The following is a 7,500-nucleotide window of genomic DNA, read 5'->3' as shown; positions in this document are numbered from 1 at the left end:
CTCAGATACCCGTGAGCGTATATAACTTGGGTCGTGTTATAAATGCTCTGGCTAAACCTATTGATGGGAGAGGCGAAATTGTAGGTTCCAAATCTTGCTTAATTGAATCTCCTGCTCCAAGTAGAATTTCCAGGCGTTCCGTATACGAACCTCTTCAAACAGGGCTTATTGCTATCGATTCGATGATCCCTATAGGGCGCGGTCAGAGAGAGTTCATTATTGGGGACAGACAGACTGGCAAAACAGCAGTAGCCACAGATACAATTCTCAATCAAAAAGGGCAAGGTGTAATATGTGTTTATGTAGATATCGGTCAAAGAGCATCCTCCGTAGCTCAAGTAGTAACTAGTTTCCATGAGGAGGGGGCCATGGAATACACTATTGTAGTAGCTGAAATGGCGGATTCACCTGCTACATTACAATACCTCGCTCCTTATATGGGAGCAGCCCTGGCTGAGTATTTTATGTACCGCGAACGGCATACTTTAATAATTTATGATGATCTCTCCAAACAGGCACAAGCTTATCGCCAAATGTCCCTTCTATTAAGAAGACCTCCTGGCTGTGAGGCTTATCCAGGGGATGTTTTTTATTTGCATTCATGCCTTTTAGAAAGAGCCGCTAAATTAAATTCTCTTTTAGGCGAAGGAAGTATGACCGCTTTACCAATAGTTGAGACTCAATCTGGAGACGTTTCCGCCTATATTCCTACTAATGTAATCTCCATTACAGATGGACAAATATTCTTATCTGCGGATCTATTCAATGTCGGAATTCGACCCGCTATTAATGTGGGTATTTCTGTTTCCAGAGTAGGATCCGCGGCTCAAATTAAAGCCATGAAACAAGTAGCTGGCAAATCCAAATTGGAACTACCTCAATTCGCAGAGTGACAAGCCTTTGCACAATTCGCCTCTGCTCTCGATAAAACAAGTCAGAATCAATTGGCAAGGGGTCGATGATTAAGGGAATTGCTTAAACAATCCCAGGCAAATCCTCTCCCAGTGGAAGAGCAGATAGCTACTATTTATACCGGAACAAGAGGATATCTTGATTCGTTAGAAATTGAACAGGTAAAGAAATAGTTCAATCACCCCAGAATCGTCGAAATCCCCTCGAAATGGAGAGCGGCGCAAGTCTCACACTCTTTCTCTCACTCTCTATCCTTTGTCTTTCAGATTTTCCCCTCGTAGCTGATACAGTGAAATATTATTATGTAAGGGAGTTGATCCACAGGATTCAATGGTGAATTCTGATTTCCCCACAGACTGAACCAAAGGAGAAGAATAGAATAATTCACTGGTGCAGGCGGAGCAGCAAACCTTCGTAGAAAAGGGAGAGGGTATACCTAGAAATGATGAAATCAACCAGCACTGCCTTGCTAATTGAATAAAGGAAGATGCCGACTACTTTCTGAACAGAACAATGAGAGTCCCGAACAATGGGAGAATGGAGCTTCCCGTCTATGAACTAATCTCTAGACTATATCATATCGAGCTCAAAGGTTTGTGCAACTTATCTATCAAGCCACACTTCTTTACTTCGAGATAGCGCATTCCACACTTCTTTACTTCGCTATAGAAGTAGGATCCCAGCCCACAATACAATCAGTAGTTTACTTAACTGATATAAAGAGTTTCCCCTGCCTGCCCCTACTATCAATTGATAATACATAAATGATCCGGGGCTAGTGTTGGGTAGCCGGGCCCACTAGAATTCAAGTGCTTCTTATCGATTCAATACGCCCTTAACGGATCCCCGTGCTTTATCTCCATTGGGTGGAGCAAGACCCTTGTCCTATCTTTTCTTTATAGAGCAATAGAAATGATGGTTGCCCCTCGCTGCACTGACCAATGATATCTCAGAAGAGAGAAAGACTTCTATAACTTGCCAATGATATCTAGTGGGCACTACGAACTCCAGGCATACTGTACTTGACCACCCTACTTTGCTTTGTCCCTATTAGGCGAAATCAATACTTACTTTCAATTGGTAGAGAGGAAGAAGAGAACTGACACTAGTAATAGGTTGATGACTTCTCTTAGCAGAATTGACACTAGTAATAGGTTGATGACTTCTCTGACTTAATAGCTGGCCGACTTCTCTTCATGGATCACCGTTCTATATAGTTAGGCGCAGCATCACGTTTAATCACCTATCCCTGTTCCCTCAATCGATACCGTCCAATTATCCTTTATTGGGACAACAGCATACTTCTCATTAGGGACAATAGTTCGTATACTTAACTAACCTCTGTGCGCAATCACTGTTTGACACATCATTCTTTCAGCTTTTCATTCTTGACGACTCTGTTTGACGGAGCCTGACCTTGAACTAGATTTTTGCAACACAAACCACTATCTTTACTTTCCTTTAGCAATAGTATCTAACTATCAATTCATAAGAGTCAAACGGGTGGGTCCATCCCATCTATCGACAGGTCCTGATACCGGATCTGGGAAACAAGCAATACTCGCCGCAATTCCTTAATGAAAAATAGACCTATCTTCTCTTGAAAGACTGTCCTTTCCTCGCTTGTTCTTGTGATATCAATGAAAGAAAGCTGGATACTGACTTCTTCCTAAGAGCTCTATCAGCCCTGAATTCCTTAGCCATACGACTCTTCCTTAGTTTCCTAATGCTGGTGGCCCTAGCTAGTGGTAAGACGGGGCATATACTATTCTCGGTCTTATAACGAAGAGGTTGCCTAGTTTGAACAGAACACTGTACTTGATCTCTCGTCCTATCACAAATAAGTCTCTTCCCCCGAGTCCTAGTAGACTAGTCCAAGTAGTCCGGGACAATAGCATCCCGTCTCTTCGCTGACCCCTGGCACACAATCACTATAAGACAAAGCAAGACAAACCTCTCTTATCCTTCTCGGCTAGAAGTTACAAGTTTCCTGTTCCGGTTTCGGCTTGAGGGAAGTGCCTGAAATCGATTCAATTCTTATCTCCGATTTCGAACTCCGGCTGGATTCTTATGACCAAGAGCTATTTTATTGGTCAGAAGAATGGAAGGACAACGAGAAGATGGTTCGGTTGCTCCTGCTGGAATATTCCATTTATTTAATACTCCGACTCGCGTAACCCCGAATGGCAATGTTGTTATTGCGGTTGGTCAGATCAATAAGACAATAAGGGAGTCAGAATATTCTGATAATAGCAAACAGGGCTTTGGAATCTATGGAATGAGCCTTCAATGCTTCTCCAGTGTCAACCATTAGTCGATAATAGAATGAAATGCCACAATTAAGTTGAAAAAGAGAGTCATTAAAAAGAGGCATGCTTGAAAAAGAGTACAGATAATATGTTATGGATGTGAGGAGCCTCACCCAATACTTTTCTTACTAAACTAAAAAACTCTACTCTCCTTTCACAGCCAACCCACCCATTGCTTTTTCGAGCTCGATAAAAAGGAAAGTTCACGTGCCAATCCTTACCATTGGTAACTGTAATTACCAAGCCTAATCTTTCACTGAATACCGAGTAAAGAAAGCAAGAAAGAGGGAAGGAGCAGCTGTTTTTGAGCTAGGCTCGATCCCTTTTTATCCACTTCTCGCTATTTGTAATTCTACTTGAATTAGTTCTTCCTAAGTTTAGTGAGGTGAGTACTGCATCCATAACTAGAGGACTTGCTTTTCTGCTTGGCTCCCATGGGAAGTTGGATTGGATAAGAGGAATTGAAGCGCAAGGAAGGCAGTCGGTATTCAAACAACTATTCAGAGTTCCCAACTCTGGGTAAAGGAAATATATATGTACTTGACGACTGAACCAAATCCTTTGCCTTTATTTATTCTATTATTTTGATATAGATCAGCTGAAAACAAAACCAAAATACTACTACGTTGGGACAATGACCCACCTTTCTCTACTCAACCTGTCATCTTCTCTCCTCGCTCCCTGGGACAAATAAGACTATTTATTAAGTGATAAACAAGAGAAACTAGTGATATTATCTAAGCTTCTGGCCATGTCTGATTGGCATTCAAGTATGCCTTCCATTGCTTGAAAAGGCCTAGCACCGTAAGTAGCAATTGGCTATGTCCAAACTCAAACGTCGTATTTTATCTAAGCACAGGAGTCGTAATAAGGAAAGAAGACATAAGAATGGGAAGTATCCGCTAGTTATAACATAGTATAAAGAGAGCTATTTCATGGATCTTGGTCACAATAAAAAGAATCCAATAATGATCTATCAACTAAATGAGTTTATTATATAATCCCGTATCTTCAAGGTTGTTAAGATGATTTAGTAGATGTGTCGGTATCGTTTTCATCTGCCGTTGGGAGTGACTGCTTTGGTAATCTATCCTTTTATCCTTCTTTTCGGAGACAAGCACATATTACCGTAACCTAGTGATTAATATATCCTGTTGGTACTACTTCGTCGAGCAATCAATCCTTTTTCCATTCTTGTTCTGAGGTTGTCAGCTTCCTCCGATGGCACCACTTGTACTCTCTGTCGGAATCTGTAGACATAGTTTCTGGGCGTCTTTAAAAACTGATCGACATAGTTGTCACACACAAACCTGCGCAACGGCTTTGGAGTAAAAGAATCTCCTGCCCGGTCACACACATCATCTGGAGCGCGGAATCTACTACTCTAACAAGATACTCGGCCCGGGTAAATCATGCTTTTGTTATGCGAGGAAAGTGAAAGGAAAGGGGAAAGGGAGACACTGGGCAATCCGGGATCGATGAAATCACTGTTTTTTTGCCTTGTAATATGTCCGGTTACATTCCAAAGATGAATCAGACCAGGAGATAGATAAGCGCTATGGCGGACACATGAAATAAGAATTTGAAAAGTAATGATAAACTTTATGGATCCATAGGTAGATTCACTTGTGAAGCTATGGGATGGGACAAGATTCAAAAGTACCAAAAGTAAGTTAAGTGGGACGCCGAGTTCATTGCTGCGATCGAGGGTCCAAAGCCAGCCAATTTGATGACCGCGTAGGAACGGGTTCCGAATGCTCACAATAATGTAGTTGGAAATGACAAAAGGCTCCTAAATTGATACCTAATAATAGCTTAGCAGCTCCTTCGTTTTACTAAAGAGCCAAGTTCGGACAAGCAACTCGGAAGGAGGAATGTGTTGAGATGCCTATGCCTAAGAGAGATAAGCGGAGGACGTATGATAGCCGAGAGGATGTCGGTAAACGACGGAGTTTAAGGAGTTGTTTTTGAATTCGGCATGGCATATTTCATTTTTTAATGAGAACGTCGTCTCCTTGCTTACCCGCCTGGCCAATGGAAGGAATTAATTACCTTGGTCAGTCAGCGAAAGAAAGAATTGATCCAGTTCATCATCCCAATCCTTCCTATTAGTTTCATTAATTAATTCAGCCCCAAAGTGTTGGCAATCAAGGGCCAAGAAAGAATACCAAGTCTATCCTATCTCGCCATGGTCAAAAGCACAATCCCTTTCTCTTCCTGTACCAAAATCGTCGTTTCATTCCTCCGCAACTTCTATCGCGGACATGATCCAATCTACCTTGCAAGATAGATTAAGATATAACTTAAGGCTTTCCCAAGCTGGCGCATAACCTCTGGTAGAGGCATTCACCCAGAGACAGAGAAGTGGGAAATCACGGATGAAAAGAATACCGAGGTCTTTGATAGCAAACTTCTACGCGAGCTTTCTAACTAAAAGGAATCTCTTATTCATATGGCATAAAATGGAAAAACTTGATGGAGATTTCTTCTCAATTTCCATGGTACAGTCCCTTTGCATGCTACAGTTCCATTACTTACTACCTGAATTTGCTATATACGAAATTCTGACATCTACGGTACTTGTCGTCTACTTCTGGTGGAAGCAATTCCAAAGGTGAAGATAATACTGAGCCGAATAGTAATGAGGGGAATGCAAAATCTAGCAAAGGTAAGAAGGGTCAAGGAAGAATAGCAGTGACTTATAAAAGGAAAGCACCGAATAAAAGGAAGGAGATCCGTCTTATTTTTTGCATGTGGTCAATGCGTTTGCTGATTGATAACTGTCTAATCTTAAGATGGTTTTGTGGCACGTTACAAACATACATATACAGTCGAAATATAGTTGTGTTGAGTTAGGTTGAAGAATTTTTACCAGATTTTAAAATGAGATATAGTGCTTTCTTTGTTCGGTAGGAGATTTTGCACTTTCATATTCTAGTTCCTCATTTGAGCGTTCTTTTGCTCTGTTGGTGGGGCATAAACTCATAAATAGTTTTTGTTTTTTCTTTAAATAATAGTAAAAGTATGCATTCAAGTAGTAGCTTTTTCTAAATAGTCGAGTAAAGTCGAGTAGGGCTGGCAACAAGGACTAGGAAGATACGGGCTAGTTTGTTTTTTTAGGGGAAGGCTTTATGCAAGATATGCACGTGAGTAGGTCAGTATATGCGTATTTGCCAATAGAGGAAAACACGTAGTAAGTAGGCTTGCTTTTTCGTAGGGATAGGTAGCTTGACAAGGGATGCCTGGGATAGCACATAGGAAAAGTATAGAAGGAAAGGCGGCGGGAAAGTAGCCATGGTCAAGGTAAACAAGTACTAGGTCTTTTCTTTCCGAAGCAAGTCAAGGACAACTAGGTCAGTCTGGGGGGGCAATCCTCTAGATCGATACTTCTCTTCCACAGACTAAACCAATTAATAAACAATTTACAGAGTATTCTTGCATTCCTATCTGGTCTGCATCTCTCCTATCGAAACTATAATATAACCTTAATGGAAGGGCCCTGGTTCTGCCTTGCCAAACCGACAAATCCAGAAATTGTAGATGAATTCATCGGGCTTAACGTGTGATTTCGTTATAAGTGAACAGGCGTCGTCGTCCAGCCGTGTCGAGTTGGGATTAGAGGAGAGAGCTCGAATGGATAGGTCCAGTGAGGCGGGTGTGGAGCACGAAGGATTAAGAAGGTCCTCTTTATTTCCGGAATCAACAAGAAAGACTTAGCAGCCCAAATAAAGTAACCCTTTACCCCTCCCGAGTCTATCGTATCCATAGTTTCAGTGGGTATCGAACTGCGAAGCGAGGAAGCTATTTCAATTGAACGGGCTTACTTTCTTACTTGGTTCTTTTGTAGAACAACCTTGGTATGAAGCTAGACGATTCAAACTATATAAGCATAAGCAATTCAAACTAGACATTTCGACCTTCATCCCACCCGAGAAATAATAAGCAAAGAGCTCGTAAGTCGGGCATAGAGAAAGCGACTCCTGAGATTGAGGGGGATAGGATACTATCTCCTAGCGCATATATGAAACGATAGCTGGTTTTCTACCGGGGGGGGGCTTTCGATTGTAATTTTTACAATTAGTAGTTCTTGCTTTCATAAACTCATAGTTAGTGTAGTTTGGTGTAGTCTTTTTTTCCGGGACGAACTGGATTCGAACCAGATAAGAGCCGTGCGTTCCCTTCTTTCCAAGCGTCCCTTTGGTTTCGCAGTTCCTGAAGAGAGGCAACCTCTATCTCTTTCTCTACATCTGCGGGCCGGTAGGCCGGCCAACTAACTCTT

At 41.7% G+C, this 7,500-nt stretch overlaps 1 pseudogene; it reads left to right on the top strand.

The window, feature by feature from the left end:
* Positions 1–1,160, top strand: part of LOC123120531 (ATP synthase subunit alpha, chloroplastic-like) — a 1,344-nt pseudogene extending 184 nt beyond the window's left edge.
* The last annotated feature ends 6,340 nt before the right edge of the window (positions 1,161–7,500 follow it).

The sequence above is a fragment of the Triticum aestivum genome, chromosome 5D (assembly GCF_018294505.1).
Source record: "Triticum aestivum cultivar Chinese Spring chromosome 5D, IWGSC CS RefSeq v2.1, whole genome shotgun sequence".
NCBI classification, from domain to species: Eukaryota; Viridiplantae; Streptophyta; class Magnoliopsida; order Poales; family Poaceae; genus Triticum; species Triticum aestivum.
The sequence above is the reverse complement of the archived record's forward strand: the minus strand, read 5'-3'. Positions and strand labels throughout refer to the sequence as shown.